This window comes from Pipistrellus kuhlii, unplaced genomic scaffold (genome assembly GCF_014108245.1).
Source record: "Pipistrellus kuhlii isolate mPipKuh1 unplaced genomic scaffold, mPipKuh1.p scaffold_m20_p_4, whole genome shotgun sequence".
NCBI lineage: Eukaryota > Metazoa > Chordata > Mammalia > Chiroptera > Vespertilionidae > Pipistrellus > Pipistrellus kuhlii.
Genome location: NW_023425540.1, coordinates 58,342,799 through 58,361,844, shown reverse-complemented (window position 1 = coordinate 58,361,844; position 19,046 = coordinate 58,342,799).

Genomic DNA, 19,046 nt, shown 5'->3' with positions numbered 1-19,046 from the left:
TCCCCTAACTGCCCCCCTGCTGACTTGGTCCTCCCCTAACTGCTCCCCTACTGGCCTGGCCGCAGTCTAACTGTCCCCCTGCCTGCTTGGTTGTCCTCTAACTGATCCCCTGCTGGCTTGCCTGATCACCCCTAACCACTTTACCTACTTGCCTGATCGCCACTAACTGCCTTTGCTTGCTGACCTGATTGCCCCCTAACTGCCCCCCCTCCCCCCGCCTACCTGGTCGCCTGCTAATTATCCTCCCCTGCCAGCCTGGCTGCCCCCTAACTGCCCTCTCCTGCCAGCCTGATCGCCCCTAACTGCCTCTGCCTCCACCACTGTGGCTTTGTCTGGAAGGAAGTTGGCCGTCTGGAAGATGTCCAGTTGACCCGGTCTAATTAGCATATTACCCTTTTATTAGTATAGATTATTGGCTATCTTTCCTATGCTGTACTTTACGTCCCTAACTATTTTGTAACTACCAATCTGTACTTCTCAATCCCTTCACCTTTTCACCCAGTTCCCCAATTCCCCTCCCCTCTGGCAACCATCCTTCTGTTCCCTGTATCTATCAGTCAGTTTCTGTTTTGTTGTTGTTGTTCATTTATATTTTTCTATTGATTCCACAGATAAGTGAAATCATATGGTATTTGTCTTTCTCTGACTAACTTACTTCATTCAGCATAATAACATCTAGGCCCATCCATACTGTCACAAATGTTAATATTTCATTCTTTTTCATGGCTGAGTATTTTTTTTATACAATTGTAAATGGGATTGTTTTCTTAGTTTCCCATTCTGATGGTTCATTATTGGTGTATAAATATAATTTATAACCTTTTTAACCTCACTTTTCTAATTTGTACAATGAGCTAAGTGGCTTCTAAAGGTGTATATTACATCACATCATCATTATTGTTTTCGTGTGTGTGTGTGTGTGTGTTGTGTTGTGTGTTCAGTTGTGTGTTGTATGTATCTTTTAAATTTCTAGTTTATTGATCTAAAACTAAATTTTCCTGTTAAGGAGGCCTGAAAAGTGAAACTTCCTTTATGTTTATTAATTTTATTTCAGGTGTATAAGGACAAGTTCATATGTATCCACTATTATGTTATAAGGTATACCCTACAAAAGTGATTACTTAATGGAAGCCTATTTTTATAATGGGACATCTTCCAAGCAGACCAAACCATATAAAAATAAATGTAATTGTCTACTAACTGCTGGAGCATAAGATCCATGTAGCTTTGAGAAAAGTGACTTTCCAAAATGCAATAAATCTAAACCTACTCTTAGATGATATAATTACTTGGTTTTTAAATAGATTAAAAATATGAACGTGTATGGGAACTCTAACACATCTTTATATTTTAGTTGAGGCATTTACTCAATTAGGATTCAGCTAATATGAAATGGAGAATTAATGATTTTTAAAACAATTTTTAAAAGTTCTATGCTTTTTCATAAAAAAAGAGATTTGTTAAATCTTGGGGCATAACAGACCACTTTGGGAATTCACTCTCATCAAACCGATTATAAAATAACACAATTGAAAACAAATTTTAACCCATATTTAGGATTTGATGCTGATGCATAAGACCAAAGGGACATATTTCTTATTTATGTTTTTCTATTTCACTTTCCCTATCCTTCCCACCATCTATTTTTCTCTTTCTCTCCTAAATATCCAACTCTCCTTAGTTCTAATTTGTCACCAAGAAAGTTTCTACATGTCTGGCCAAAGACCAAAGGTGAATGCCAAGTAAACTCAGTCACAACTTTGAGGATTAATGATGGGGTTTTTACCCAGCATATCCTAAGTTTTCTGTGTACAAGTTTTGCCAAGATAAATCTCTGGGCAGCCCAGTATTTGTTTGAAAGGGGACTTGAGAAAAGTTTAATCATTTTGTGGGACTGACTTTTTGACAGGTCAGCAGAAAACACTGCTTTATTTAATCCATATTCATATATTTAAGTAAGACTTAGGAAATAAAGGGTATTGGCTTTGGCAGCAGGTTTGGGCAATAGAAATACAGGGAGTTCTTAGGTAAGCCACCAATAAATATATGTATCTCTGGGGGAAAAAATAATCCCACGAATTCATAAGCCAGTTTTCTAGTTATGTGGACATCAAGGTTCAATTGTTTATAGACAAAATTGGATAGAGAAAGGAAAATTGAGCCCTGGCTTGGTTCATCATAGGACCCTGGTCTCTGGAAACAGTGGGTTTCCAGAAAAGCTTTCTGGAACCTTTCGTGAAAACCTGGGGAGAGGAGGAAGGGAATCTTGAGATGGAAGGGTAGCTGGGAAGTGAATTACCATGCACTAGGGATGAAGGAATAAAAATGGGAGTTCAGGTACAGAATGAATGTTACCAGAAGCTAGAGAGAAAGAAAGGAAATGAAACAAATTAAAAGATGTTCCAAGTAGACATGTCCTCTTGTATGCAGTGTCATCTAGAAGAGAAGCCAGCTAAAGTTGGTCATCTTTGGAAGATGGCTTGTATTTCCCAGGAGTGACTAGGCCCCGAGAATCTGACTCATGCTTACCAAAATACTTGCATGACTGAGGTAGACACAAGAATGATAATGCTCTTATTCACAAAGGAAAATATAACTACTTTGTGGCCTGGGAGTATCTGAGAGTACATGTGAGAGCATGGTCAACACAGTTCTTTGTAGACAAATGTCTCTGAGAAGCTTCATCTTGGTTAGAAACTGTGGAAAAAACAATGACTTCAGGAATAAAATTTGTATCATCAGTCTGTTTCCCCCACAAAGTTAAACAACTTGGGAATTAGAGTTTCTTTGTGATCCTGGACTTAGAACAACAGAGCTTTAAATAAACTCAATGTGCAGTGGCACTAGTCCAGGGATATGCGATGCCTCCATCTCTTGAGAGGGATGGATTTGACAGATGGACCAGGGTAGTCACAGTTTGATGGCAGTGGCTTCCAAGACCCAGCTTAGCCATAGAGCAGCTTTGCAATTGGACTGAAATAAGTATAGCAATCTTCTTTTCAATTTACTTGAATTTTCAGAACTGCTCAAACTCTATTCTTAAATCCACTTCTAGATAATTGACTGCTTTTGAGAACATCTTTACTTCACGAATTATGTTCACCATCTGTGACTCTCCTGCAGCCATTCGTCTCTTTCTTTGACCAACCAAGCTGGGAAAATAAATGACAATTAGAATAGAAGTCACCACTCATATATTTCAAAATTTCACTAATGTTACCTACCATGTTGGCCAGTCCTCAGAATTGCAGTATGGATTTTGGTTGAATATTGTGGTAGGGAGAAGTGTTACCAAATAATGCATTTGTTCCTTACCCCTATATTTTTGCTCTGTGAATCAGGAAGTTACTATGATGGGCTCTATGATTGATTAAGGATATCATTCCTTAGCTCTTAAATTTATAATTTCAAATAACCACATAATTGATCCAGGCTACTGTAAGACCCATTTAAGAGGCTGTCAACATTCTACTTTTAACCTGAATCCCCTGTACCCTCATTCTGATCAGTAGACTACAGTGATATTCTGGGTGCCTAGAAATTAGTGTTAGCTCATAACCACAGTGCAGTAGTAAAAAATAGTTTGAATGTCATATTCCCTAGTGGAAAGTTATCCCAGTTAATGTTGTAAATTTCTGTTTAGATGGTAATAAGAATAGCTAACATTTACTGAGCACTTATTATACATTAGGCACTATTCTATTACTTGCTTTTAAATGTTCTAAATCCTGGTATCTCTTTCAATAACTACCCAAAGGCTTTAGCATAAATAATATTTTTTCTGGGCCCAGCCAGGGAGCACATAAGAGGATGGGGAAGTATTCCTATTTCGTGAAAGGAGAATACCCTTCAAATAAGAAGTGGTTCTTCAGGCTGGATAACCAGAAGCAAAGCAAAACAAACACAGAGAACTGGTAAATGCCTCATCCTTTTAACAGTTTGTAACTGCTGTATAGTAGTCTATTGATCTGATTTCCCATTGTTTATTCACTCACTACTCCTTCATCAACAGACATAGGTTCCATATTTACTAGTATTGTTACTTCAAACAATTTCTCATAAGTATTTTTATATCTCTGAGTACATGGGTGAAGATTTTTCTAGGATATGTACCAAAAGGAGGGTTTCATTAGCAAGTTTGTGTTTTGCCTCTATTTTGAAGGGGCCAAGTCCACATCTCTTCCCAGTTAAAGAGAAGATTCAAAGTAATTCTAGTTATAAACTATGATATGCAGAGGCAGAGGGCTTTTCAGAAGGAAAAACACACACAATAAATTGTAAGTGATATTCCTTCAAACAAACAAGCAAACACACAAGAAACATTAAAAACAAACACTTTACCAACAATCTTGTCCTAATAATGAAAATCAACCTTTATATGGATTCCAGAAAACTGAAAAGGCTTGGATAGACAATTTTTGTTTCCTAGAATCTGAATAGAGACAATGAAAGTTAAAATAGGCTCCAAATTTTAAAAGACAAATTAAAAAAAATTTAGTTTTCTAAGCCAAATATCCAATGCCCTCATCTCTTTTTTCCTTCCTCTGAACTTACAGAAAAACACTATGTTTATTTCTGACAGTTGGGAAAGCTTTTTAGCCCCAGTGTTGATTGATAGCAATAGGTACAAGGATTAATAAAAGAAATGTGTTCAGTGAGTAACAGGCATAAGAGCTAAAACAGGTCACATCCCAAGATAAATCATTCGCAACCTAGCATCACCACATAGGGTTTTGAACCTGTGATTGAAAGTCAGAAGGGAGAGATATGTATTTTCCAAGAAACATCAATGATTTTGACTTCTTTCAACCTAGGCTGTTTAGTGGCATTTTCAAACACCTGATAGTTCCAGGGGGGAGGCTATTAAGTTAAAGGAAAAAGCCCTATTGAAGTGAATTTGCTTTAGATTTTTTTATTTTGAACTAGAAGCCTGGTGCACGAAATTTGTACACAGGGGGAGGGGGTTGTCCCTCAGCCCAGCCTGCACCCTTTCCAATATGGGACCCCTTGAGGGATGTCCAACCACCCTAGGCCCAATCCCAGTGGGGTCAGGCCTAAACGGGCAGTTGGACATCCCTCTTACAATCCAGGACTGCTAGTTCTAAACTGCTCACCTGCCTCTGCCTGATTGCCCCTAACTGCTTCTTCCTGCCAGCCTAATCACCCCCTAACAATTCCCCAGCCAGCCTGATTGACACCTAACTGCTCCCTGACCAGCCCGATTGCCCCTATCTGCCCTCCCTGCTGGTCTGATCACCATAACTACCCTCCCCTGCAGGCCTCATCCCTTCCAACTGCCCTCCCCTGCAGGCCTGGTCCCCCCAACTGCCCTCCCCTATAGGTCTGGGTCCCACCCTAACTGCCTTCCCTTGCTGGCCTTTTCTGCCCCAACTGCCCTCCTTTGTTGGCCTGGTCACCCCCAGCTGCCCTCCTCTGCTGGCCTGTCACTCCTAACTGCCCACAACTGCCCTCCCCTGCAGGCCATCTTGTGGTAGCCATCTTGTGTCCACATGGGGGCAGCCATCTTGTCTTAGAGTGATGGTCAATTTGCATATTGCTTTCTTATTAGATAGGATGTATGAGTGTTTCTGGGTGAAAGATTAGAAATGAAAGATGTTAGCATGAAATGATAGGCCAGTTCTCACTCATATCTTGTCAGATCTGTCTGACTTTTTAATAAGGGTAAAAAAAGCCTGGAAATTTCATGTTACTCATATTTCTAATGAATAATGAACATCAATCTCTATAGAGATACCAGAAAAATGAAAAAAAAAAGGGGGGGGGAAGTAGGATAGCCAATATTATTGATATCACATATTATAACAACACCACAAATAATCATGTTTTCCAGTAAAGGAGCTTCATACATTATTAACTTTGACCTCATCTTAAATAATCCTAGATTATATGTGCACTTGCAATTAAAGTGTTTTTCTAATTTGTTGATAGACCTATGCCTTTGGATATTATTGTTAGTATGAATTAGTAAAGACCAATGGGTCTCCTTTCAGTTGTGATTGCTTCTCTTCTAGTCAACTGAAGGACTTGTATACATGCATATAAATACAACCAATGGACACAAAACTCTGGGGAGGGAGGATATGTATGGGAGAGGGGGGGCAATGTTAAAAAAAAATTCCTAATTTTTTACAGTAGTGTAGTATTCCATTGTGTAAATGTACCACAGTTGTTTTTTATTTTTAAGAGTACAGAAATGTTTATTTAGAATAGCATAAATCTTTAAGGATATTTATCCATTCCATAAAAAGTTCATCCAGGAGGAGAAGTTTTTAAGAAAAAGACTTTCTGAGAATTTATGCTTGGTGATTAAAAAAACAAAAAAACAAAAAACTCCAAAGGGGGGGGGGGAAATAAAGTATGTTCTTAAACAAAACAAAACAAAACAAAACAAAACAAAACAAGAATATCTTGAGTTCCTTCCTTCATCTACTGTGGGCTCTTGCTTGAGCTTAGCATTTAATTCAATTGTATGGTCTCTGGTGAACTTATTTATTTGGAATTAAGTGATATGACTTTCCTCTCTATTCACTGTAGCTCTTAAAAAAACCCACATATATAGATGTGCTATGTGATGAATTGGGTCCCTTCAAAAATTCATATGGTGAAGTCCTAAATACCAGTCCCTCAGAATGTGACCATATTTGGAGATAGCATCTTCATAGAGGTTATTAAGTTAAGCCCATTAGGGTGGGCCCTAATCTGATGCCTGTGTCCTTATAAGAGGAAATTTGGACACAGACAGATGCAGAAGGAAGGCAGCATGGCAAGCTAATATAGCACAGATCCTTTATTCCTCAGACTTTCCTGCCTAAAACTCTTCACACATTTTTAGATTTATTTGTCCAATACATTTCATACACAAATAAAAAGTTTTAACATAATTGTTTCTCTTTCCAAACTCAACATGGCATGGCACACACAATCTTCACCAGAAAAATATTTTAAACTTAAGCCATCAAAATGAAGTCGATTGTCTTTGCATATGATGTACGTATCATTTTCATGCTACTAGATCCCTGGCTCTCTGGAACCCAAGGCAGGTTTGACCTGCATTGCATATATACTATAGGAACTGCCACTAGCATGAGCATTAGTTTTCTTCAGATTCTTTCTTTTCTACTTTAGTAGCGGGTGGCTTGCTATTAATCCATAGTTTGGGGTGGGGAACTTATGATCTGGATGATTTAAGATTGCCTATAAATTCACAGGGAAAAGAATCACATTTTTTGGCACTACCAATAATAGCTCTATGCCCATTTCCTGGTGTTTAGAAATGCTTTCAACTTACTTCATAGTCTTTTGGCCCACTGGTTTATTTTATTGTTTGTTGCTCTGTGCAATTTGGACAACTTATCACTTACTATAGATACTCTTTGCTTTTCTCTTTTCACCTTAAGATCGATTTGAATGGATGAGTGCATGGCAGAAAAGTTCTTGTCATACATAGGTCATGATTGTGCCCTATTTACTTTCCAAATGTGAATTTGATATAGGATAAGGAGATTCTAAGGCTTAAGCTTTGAGTCTGTATCACAACTGGATGAAAAGTACACTTATGAGTAATGTTGCAGTGAATACATAGAATTTGGTATAACTTATGAGTGATGCCTGATTCTTCATTTTGGGCTGATGACAAATAGTAACTGCCTGAGTGGCATTTACAAATAGCAAATAATGCGATTTTAGAATGCAGTCTCCAAGGGAAAAGCAGGTATGTGGATTAACAGGAAGTTATGATCCTCTGCCAGTGGTTCTTTGGTTTGGTAAGAAACAGTTTCCTTGTATATCTAGTAACTGCAGATGTTGTATCTATAGCCTTCTAAGAGACTGAGGGTTAACATAGATTTCACGATATCTTTGAGGCATCATTCCTGTTATATACTTATGTGACACAATAGGCCATGATGATAGATGCACTTTAGGTTTCTCCGAGACTAACATTTTTGAAAATGTTAGAAACTGTTTTATGTAGTCGAATGGTATGTTTTACCAACCCTAGTAATCAATCTTCCTCTTCACCAAAGAAAATACCTTGCCATACAGAACTGCTTTAAAAAGAAAGAAAATAAAAAATAGAATGGCTATAAATACAAGTCATCTATTTATGCTTTCATTAAGAAACAGACATCTTTAGCCTTTGAATTTTGTGGTTTGTTAATGGTCTTTTATGTATTTTAGGAGGGATGTGGTTTAATATTTGTGTTTGTACTTTCTTGTGGTTGAATGTGTCAGTGGTTTAATATGGCAGGAATCTAAGAGAAGTATGGTAGGTCGAGATTGGACTGAATACACATCTAAATTTCCCCTTCTCCTGAATCCCTCATGTGATTGAAAAAAAATATATATCCTATCTAATAAAGAAGAAATATGCTAATTGACCCTCACACTGTCCCAAATATGGTGGTGCCAGTCCCCTCAGCCCCGCTGGGGCGGCAGGTGTGTGGAAAGGCCAGGCCCACCCCCAGGCAAGCCCAGCCTTGCCACATGCCTACCTCCAGAGTCCCCAGTCCCTCAGCCTCCCGGCTGCCCAGGGCCAGCCCAAGGCGCAGGCAAGTCTCGGATGTTAGCTTCTCAGTTGCCCAGGGTAGGCCCAAGGTGCAGGCAAGCCTCTGATGGCAGCTGCCCAGCTGCCCAGGGCCGGTTGAGGCTTGCACTGCCAGCAGTGGCAGCAGCAGAGGTGTGATGGGAATGTCGCCTTCCCCTGATTGCCGGGTTGCCTACTGCCTCTGAGAGCACCTAGACTGTGAGAGGGCGGAAGACTGGAACCCCCCTCCAGTGCATGAAATTCGTGCAAGAGTAGGCCTTGGCAGCCACGATGGCTGCCTTGCTTTCTTTCTCACAATCGCAGAAGCTGCCTTGATCCTCTGGCTGCAGCCCCAGCTTAGTCTGGAAGGAAATCCAGTCTAATTAGTGTATTATACTTATATCTATCTATATCTGTATCTATATCTATATCTATATCTATATATCTCATCTATTTATATCTATATCTATATCTATATATATTGGGAAAAATAGGTGGGGCAAAAGTAGTTTACAGTTGTTCATATGGAAAATAATGCAGTCTACCTAATAAGAGAGTAACATGCTAATTGACAGTACCTTCATGATGCCCACCAGCCAATTTGGAGTATGCAAATTAACCCAACAAAGATGGCAGGTTAATTTGCATATGCAGGCACTGGGTGGCCAAGGTTGGGGCAGGACACTTTGATGACGCAGGCATTTCACACCTTCCCAGCCGCTCAGGGCCTCTAGGAAGTATGGGAAGGTGAGAAGGTGGCTTGAGGGCTGGAGCGGAAAGGTGGTGCTGACAGCCAGGGAAAGGAAGGCCCATTCTTGCATGAATCTTCATGCATCAAGCTTCTAGTAATTAATAAATAATAGAATAAATTGTGTATTCACAACTATAAATCTACTTTTGCTCCATCCTGTATCCTATAAAATAAAACTCTAATATGCATATCAACCAAATGGCAGAACAACCGGTTGCCATGACACACACTGACCACCAGGGAGCAGATGCTCAATGCAGGAGCTGCCTCCTGGTGGTCAGTGCACTCCTATAGGGGAGTGTCACTCAGCCAGAAACCAGAGTCATTGCTGGTGAACGCATGAACACAGCAGCAGTGGTGGGAGTTTCTCCCACCTCCCCTGCAGGCGAGTGGTAAGGAGTAAGGGGTCCTGGACTGTGAGAGCCCTGGACTGCGAGAGGGATCCCAGACTACGGCACTACAAGAAGTCACAGGCTGGGCTGAGGGACCACCCCTACCCCCCACACCACCACACACACACACACACACACACACACACACACATACACACACAGTGCATGAATCTCATGCTCCTGGCCTCTAATATATATATATATATATATATATATATATATATATATATATATTTCAGAGCAATGTTGCAAAAGGAGGAAGAATGTCATTGGCCGGCAGAACATTATGAGAATTTTTGCAAATTAGAATGCAATCTGTAAAACCTCCCAGCTGAGAGTGACCTACACTAGAGGAGAGGGAGTAGCCATCAGAATAACTCAACAGGAGCTGATATCTGACCAAAAGACTCGTTCAGTCCTTTCTCCTCCCCACTGTATGACATGACAGGCACAAGTGGGGTTCAGCGTCAGGATCAGCCTGAAAAGTATTGCCAGAATTAGTCCTTTAGAGGTCTGACTGAGAAGAAGAGCAAATCATGTGGGAACTTGAGTAAGACCCATACAGGCATGTGGGGGGACAGTCTGCTCTGTCACAGAGGTGCAAGCTCTGAAGTGCTCCTCTGCCAAGTACTCATTTTCTCAAGTTGGCAAGGGGTAGAGGCAATGGGTACCTACCCTGTCTGCCAGTCCATGCCCAGGGAGCCATAAGGGATGTTGTCCTGTTGACTCACCTATACCATTTATGTTAAAACTAAAAGCAGCCTTTTTTAAGAAAGCTGAGGCCTTGTGGGACATCAGGACATGTTGCCCAGGGCAACTGTGAAAGGACAATTACATGTCACCAGACAGTTGATGAAAACCAACAGAAGGAACCAGATGAACTAATGGAATCATTGATACAAGTTTATAAAGAAAATAATTCAAGAGATGGATGAAAGCTTAATAAAAAAACACTTAAAATATCTTTAGAGAGAGCCAAGCTATTCATTAAAAGAAAAACAAAGACAGTGGAGGGGATAAAGAGGAGAGAGAGACTCCTGTGAAGATGAGTAATTTGAGAATACAAATTGATTCTAGAAATTAAAAGACTTATTAGCAAAGTAACAAAAAAATCAAATGCAAGGAATGAAAACAGAAGGGACATGGATGGCTTTTGAATTAGTATTCTGGACAATAAAATATTTTAAGAACTGGAGAAAAAAAGATAAAATAATGGAAAAAATAAACGAGAATTTTAATCCATAATGTTAAATAAACACTTAATAGGAATTTCAGAAAAAGAGAGCATTTTCTTTCAGAAAATGAAAGATTTGAAAAAAGAGAGAGGAATTCCCCTTGACCCGAAGTTTTTGAATCTTCAGGTTATTAGAGTACCCTTATATGGCTATATCCTAATGGAATTTCTGCTCTCCAATTGAGAAAAAAATCACTGATTATCCAATCACCTGGGAAGCTTTTGGAAAGTGCAGATCCATGGGCCCCATTCCTAGAGATGTAGCTTTATTAAATCCAGGGTGTGGTGTGGGAATGTGTATTCTAAAAGCTCCTTATTGGGAAATGCTTAGCCCCTAGATACTGATGACTCAACTCCATTAGCTGGTTGGTCCACGAGGGGCTTCGCTCCATGGACGTGAGCTCCAAATGGATTCATTACTCTTTGTTCTAAACCACAGGGCTGACTCAGTGTGCTCTTTCTTAGGTCAGATGTGTCTCATGTGGCCAGACCCAGGCCATAATAATAATATTCGTGGTTTCTGCTTTACTTGAGACTAAACTTGTCCTAGATGATAAACTAACAAAAGAGGTACAATATTTTTTTTATATCTAACTCTCTTAGAAACTGTTATGCATTTCTGAACCACTAATTGATATTTGAAGGCTTACGTTTCACAAATAGGATGAAGAATTTTGCAGTCAAATTGCAGCTAATTTATGTGGATTTAATTAAATTAAAATTAAAGGTTCATCACATAACACTATAGAATAGCCATATTAGGAGAGAAGCCCCCAGAGTTGCCTTTAAGTTCTATTAAATTTAATATTAAGAAAGAGTGTGTTTTGCTAATCACATCATCACAAGTCACATAAGTAAAGAAGCAGCTTCTGCAATAAGGTACATGACACAAGCACTGAGCAATAGGGTCAGAATCCCATAGGAAATTAACAATCCTTAATTTTGTCAGATCAATAAAATCGTAGCAGACCTTATTCAAGCTGTAGATGTTTGAATCCATTGCTCTGCTTGCATATTTAAAGATAGAGAATACAAAACAAACAAACCAAAGGGGGAAAAACAACAACAAAAAGAATAAAGATAGAGAATACCAATTCTATGCAGAGAGCCACCAAGAGAGAGAATATGCCATTCCTGTAGTCGAATGTATTAGGGGGTGTGAAACTAAATAAATGTTCTTACCTCATAGAGCTACTGTGAGAATTAGGAAAGAAAAGGTGTGGGTGAAAGGACACTCATATTCCTCACACTAATCAAGTTGGAAGCATTTGTGTTCATGTTATTTTTATTATCATCGAAGCACTCTCAGATATGTGAAGACTCTCTCCTTTCTTTCCTGTTTGAATTTATTTCTCATTATGCTCTCATACGATGATGTAGACCCATCAAAATTGTGACTGCCTTGCTCCACCACAGTTCATGTCCACCCTCTGACTCCCTCTGGTGTGCTTTGGTTACCTTCCTCTCGCCTCCTTTAAACACTCCTGACTTTTCTCAGTATTAACTGGGAAGAAAAACGGTGCAGCAGTTGAAACGTGTACAACTCATGTTATTAGTATCTATCATCCATTGTGGCTACACTGAGCCTCATTGCCATTAGTTTCTGTGGGTCCTGCCCAGCTGACGACACTTCCTCTGGGAGGTTCAGACTGCAGTAGATTTCTCTGATACACCTAATGGTTAAATATTTTTCATTTCCATTTTCTAATCAGAAAAGAGGGCTAAAATAAATGTTGGCTCCAAGAAAATCTCTTTGTTCGGCTAAGTATGTGTTGGAATTTTCAAAAGATTATACTCCTCTCAGGTCCAATAAGTTAGAGGGAAATTTTGATTACAGTGCCTGGTACATGGGGTGAATGTGATTAAAAACTGATTAAAGGCCCATGGAAGATGTGGTGAAGATACTGGCTCTAATTTTAGAAGCTAATAAAAATCACGACCTCGATGTTTCTGAATTTCTTTTGAAACTAAAGAATATTTGCTTGACCCAAGGAAACAAAAACAAAAGCTTGGTTTGTATGAGAACCCTAAACACAAGCCTAGTAATCTGCTCCTAAGGACTGTGTGTCCGGGAAGGGAGAGGAGACCCAGCAATCCTACTTCCTTTACTATCTATGATCTTGTTTATATACATTACGATGCCAGTATGACATATATATTTTCCTTTTCTTTAAGTTGAAGACACATTGAGTGTCTGAGGAGAGAAATAACACATGGTGAACTATAGGATTTAGGAATGTTGCCCTGGTGTCAGCAAATAGGGTGGATAGCCTATAGGAGTAGGCTATTGATTCCATTAGGAAAAAAAAAAGTAACACTTATTTTATCTTGATTTAGAGAATGATGTATGTAAATTATCAAAAGAAAAAGGGGCAGGAGCTAATTTCCTGATAAACTTCAAGTTAGATTGACATATTTATTGGCCTTTTGCCAAGGGCTAGATTTTGTATTCATCCTGTACTAGTATATATTTGTTCTGAGATTTATGATTATATTTTTATTATTGTTAAGTGGCCAAAACTATTAAAAATTGTCTGGTCACATCTTATAGGTAATGAGTAGTCAGTTTGACCTCTCTCTCCAGCATCTTGTTTTTTGAGAGCTTGCATTTGAAATTGTCTGGAAAGGAAACATGGTTAATGTGCACCTCACTGTGGCATTTTCAGAAGTGGATTTGATGTCCACAGACATCTGTTAGGAGTTTTTAAACAATAATATCATGTTCTTTTTTGTCCTTATTATTGGAAGAGTCTTTATTGTGTAGAAATAGTTATAAATACAATGTCACATTTAATTATTTTTGAGAAAATAGCCAGTTTACACTATAGTTAAATAAAGAGAATCAAAGACTAAAATTTAAAATAGACTTTGCCACATTTTTGACAAGCCTGACACTTTTGTTCTTTGTTTCTATTTTTTATTGTAGAAAAATGTTGCTAGGGAACCTCAAGTGAAACAAAGTTAGACATGGAATCTCACATTTTATCTGTATATGGAGTAAATATAGCTCTTTATCTGTACTTCTAAGAAACCAAGCATATTCTTCCTTGTATATTAATATTTTTAACATAAAATATCACTTTCTTAGATTCCATACTCTTGACAGTTTAATACCTTTCATAGGTGCAACCAAATCGTTGGCTTATAGGTGTGTTGACATTAGATACATGTAGGACAACTAAAGTTTGTACTTTCCACCTGTATCACCATCTCCAGGTTATTGGAGGAAAAAAACTTGTGAACTCTAATGCAAGGCAGGGCAAAAAAAAAAAAATACTGTGGTAATGATATTAGAAAAATTATGATGAAACCTAAAATGAGAGTAATAGAATACATTTGGGAGTGGAGGAAGGAAATTAGGATACCTTCACCAAACGAAGCCACACTGGGCCAGATTCTTTAAGGATCAGGAATATGTCTTGCATGCTCAGAAGTATAAAGTACTACCCACATGGGACTGGACATCAGCCCCATGACCTGGGAGCTTATCTTCCTGGAGGAAAGCTGTGGGTTCATATCACCCCTGCTCTAGGATGGCTCTGAGGAGTTCAGACTTAGTTCTGCATGAAGGAGGGCCCGTGAAGATTTCTGAGGAGAGAAATAACACATGGTGAACTGTAGGATTTAGGAACATTGCCCTGGTGTCAGCAAATAGGGTGGATTGAAGCAGGTTCTCCAGGTACGTACCGTGGTGAGCCTGAGTGGCGTATATAAGAATGTTTTACATGAAATCATAATATTAATCAATGGGTACATATAAGTCCAGCTACATATACTGTAGTTATATATCACTTTTAATATCCCTTTGTAGAAAACTATTAACTGTAAAACTAAGGTACAGGTTTTGGTAATACAGATCTAGAAAGGGATTTCAATAATCATCGACTTCTGTGATCATAACAATCTTGAATAATGGTCAGTAATTGTTTTGACAATCTGTAGGCATTTATATTACATACTAGAGGCCTGAATTTGTGTACCAGTGGGGTCCCTTGGCCTGGCTTGTGGGATAGAGGTGAAACTGACTCTCTGACATCCCCCAAAGGGTCTGGGATTCCAAGAGGGTGCAGTCCAGCTGAGGGACCCCATTGGTGCACAATAGGGGCTAGGGAGGGATGCTGGGGGTTGGCCAGCTCAGGAGGGACCAATGGAAGTCTCCAGAATGTATCTGGCTTGTCTTGCTCAGTCTTGATAGGCTGGACCCCAGCAGCAAACTAACCTATTGGTCAAAGCGTCTGTCCCCTGGTGGTCAGTGCACGTCATAGTGAGCAGTTGAGCATCCTTAGCATATCATTAGCATATTACACTTTGATTGGTTGAACAGACACTTAGCATATTGGGCTTTTATTATATAGGGTACTTCTTCAGCCAGTTCTTGATTTTTATCACTTGGTTGTTCAAAGGAGTTTTTCCAATGTCCAAATGCACTAATTTCTATTGGCAGAGATTATGTTGCATTCATCATCATGTTTCTGCAATCTCTTATTGTGTTAGGCCACAAGGCATATGCTCCTATTATGTGTCAATAGCTAAATAAATGCTACAATTGTATCCCATGTTCTCATGTCTAAACCTTTAAGGAAAAGAAAAGCATAAACCCCTTGTAAACATGAAGATAATAATCAAATCAGCCCTTCTCTTCAAGTTAAGTAACTGGAATTAATTTAACCTTTTTCTCATAGAACTTAATTTCCTTTTCTAATTGATCATCCTCACCATTCTCCTTTGAATCACACCCTTTAAAAATTTGTCACCTATTAGACACTCCTTTTCAATAAGGACCTCATTAATTTAAAAGTACATCAGCTCAATTCCTTTGTGGCTTAAGTACATCATTCATTTGTTACCCAAGTTTCTTAGGCCACACTTCCCTGTGACTGTTTCTGCTACATTGTAAGCTTTTGATAAATATTTGTTGAATGACTGAATTTGTTTATGATTTGGTCATGTTAATAGATTTTTCTCTTTGAGAAAAAAGGTACCATGCTATGTTCCTGTCTGGCCCAATATCCTATAGATCTTTGTTCAAACAGCTTTCTGCTTTTACTGCATGAACAAAGGAAACATTTAATTGACAGTCACAGGATGTCAGAATGACATGTTTATGACAATGAATGCATTTCTACCAGGCTGGTCTTACTTATATCATCCTATCTTACTTATGAAGAACCTCGTAAGTTTAGGTTCCTGTTAGGCACATCTGAATTGGAGCTGTGAATGCTTGGCTTACACTGACACCTTTGTGCCATTTTATCATGTCACTTTTTTTTTTTTTTTTTTTTAACAAAGGTATTAGATTTTTAGATTTTGAATTTACTGGAAAGCTGGAATTGTGTTTCATTCACCTTGGGTCTTACACAATGACTTGCACATAGTAGGCATTCAAGTATTTGTTGAACTAAAGGCTGAATGAATGACATATCCTGCTTATGAAAGTTTAGTGAAGATGTCGTATTTAATTTTAGGAAAAATAGCAAACAAATTTTGTCCATTGATTTAAGCTGGGTTTTGTTTGTTGTTTTTTTTTTGGTTTGTTTGTTTTGTTTTGTTTTATGCCATTTGGCAAATATTATTTTAGCATTCTTGGGTTCTATCGAATTTACAAAATTATTATACCAAACAGACAGTATTTTCCCAGTGTTTTCTAATCTGGGAGTTGACCCTTAGGAGTTGTACTCAGGAAGTTACTGAGACTGCAGCCCCAGCACTCTGAATAGCAGGTTGGGGAAGAGGCAGTGAACTGTGGGTGACCCAGCATGTTCCACCTCCTGCCTCCCCCTGGGCACTTCCTCCTCTCAGGTTTGATGCGATCCTGAGGGGGAGACCAGAGCTACTGCAGAATCAGTAAGATGAAAAGTGTACTTATTTTTCTGTGGACAGTTTTTATGAGTCATGGAAAACCCAGGGGAGTTCACAGGATGAAAAAATGTAAGAAGTCCTGAGGTGACCTCAGGCTGATGTTAATTGAATTCCCTTGACAAAGGATCTTAAATGATGTGGAGCAGTTACTGTTTTTAAATGAGTACAGGGAAAACAATTTTCCCAGGGTGTTTCATTGGAGACCAAAAGGTCACTCAGATTCTGTGGTTACCAGTCATGTGCAACTCTGTCTTTGGATTAAGTGAGGACTCAATCCAAAGGTTCCGAAATTAGAAGACTGGGTTTTGTCCTGATGATTGCATTTTCTTTTTTCAGTTGAAAGCAGTGTGATTCCATTTTGCCTTCAAAGCTTAAAATATGTGAAATACAATATTCAAACTTCTATTATCCTTAGCAGAAGTTCAGGATCATTTTAGGCAGCTACAGTCTATTAACAATTGGCAGCAGACTGATTTATGATTGCTGTGTCCTAGGGTCCAGACCTTTACCTTTCTTTGTATTTCACACATTTCACAGAACAGCCTCAGCCAGGCTCATGATTTCACCATCCCTGTGGACAAGGTTTTGTTGGGACATACTCAATTTATGCTTGTTTCCTGGGAAGTTATTGGTAGACCTTTTCTATTCTCTCCAAAAGGTCCTATAGATAACTCTTTTTGAAGTCTAGACTGATAGGTTATTTTAGACACTTCGACCTTGAAACAACACAGACACTGTACCCTTATGCCCAATAAACAGCACTCCTTTCTTCCCTACATGCCTTGCTCCCTTGACATGTCTCATATCCTATGATCTTCATATGCATGTTCTCCCATTGAAGACCATGAGTTTCTACTACTCTTGGAATTGTTCCTGATAGGCTTTCTGGTGTTTTTCCTCATTCATTGAGGATTCTGGGTGGCTTCTTGTGCAGAGGCTCTTCCCGCTTAGTCCCACAATCTATCTGAATTACTTCAGTGCTTATGTACACGAATGTGGCAAACACTATTGGTCCTCTACCCAAAAGCCATCAGCCATCGGTCTTGTTTCCAGACAAATGAACTCTGCTATTGTTCATGTAGAAACATTCTCAACTCTAGGAAATCAATCACGATTAGTTTCATTAGTGGTACTCATTCCTGGTAACCTATTGGAATCTTCTTGAGCATTAAAGAAAAATGCCACTGCTAGGAACCACCTCAGAGATTCTAATATATTTGATCTTAGGTAGGGCACACATGTAGGTATTTCCTAATATATTGGTTACTCTGCAGGTAATTTTAATATGCAACCAGGCATGACATCCATGGCTTCAAACTCATCATGGCTATCTCACCTCAGTGTCCTTTATGATAGGTTCAAGGCTATGCACACAAATTTCTACTAATGTTTTTTTAAAGAAGGTTTAGCTTTCATAATTAAAAAGAACTTCATTAAAAAGACCATTTGCCCTTTACTTTTTGTCCTTTTTGGGTGCTGTCCTATGAGGGTGCTTATAGCTGTTATGGCCATCTGGAAAGTTGAGTTACCATCTGAAGTGGTAAGTCATCCTTCTGAAAATGGAAGACGGTAAAGACCCTGGATTTCTGATGTTACTGTTAAATCTGTGAACTGTCTGGAAATTGGCTACCTCTGGGCTGTAAGTTAGAAAAGCAATAAATATATGTTTATATTTTTAACTTAGTTTTTATTGCTGACACTATTACAGATGTCCCCATTTCCCCTCCTTTGCCCACTTCCACCCAGCCCCTGTCCTCCCTCCCCTCTGGCCTTCACCAAATGAGGGTAGGAAATCAACTCCTTATTAGATGTATCATTGACAAATATGTTCTCCTATATGATGAGTTTCCTTTTCATTTTGTTGATGGTGTCCTTTGCTGTGCAGAAGCATTTTGCTTTGATGTAATCCCATTTGTTTATTTTTTTCCTTTGTTTTGATTTCCCACGGAGATATATTGGCAAAAATGTTGGTACAAGATATGTTTGAAATTTTATTGTCTATGTTTTCTTCTAGGTTTTTAGACTCACGTATAAGTCTTTCATCCTTTTTTTATTTTTTTATTTTTATTTTTTATTGGCTGCCTCCTTCATGTCCCCGATTGAGCCCATGACCTGGACCTGTGCTCTTGACTGAAATTGAACCCGGCCGGGACCCTTAGGTTTGCAGGCCGACGGTCTATCCACTGAGCCAAATCAGTTAGGGCAGTGGTCAGCAAACTCATTAGTCACAAAGTGACTAATGGAAGTAGAGAGGTGATATTACTT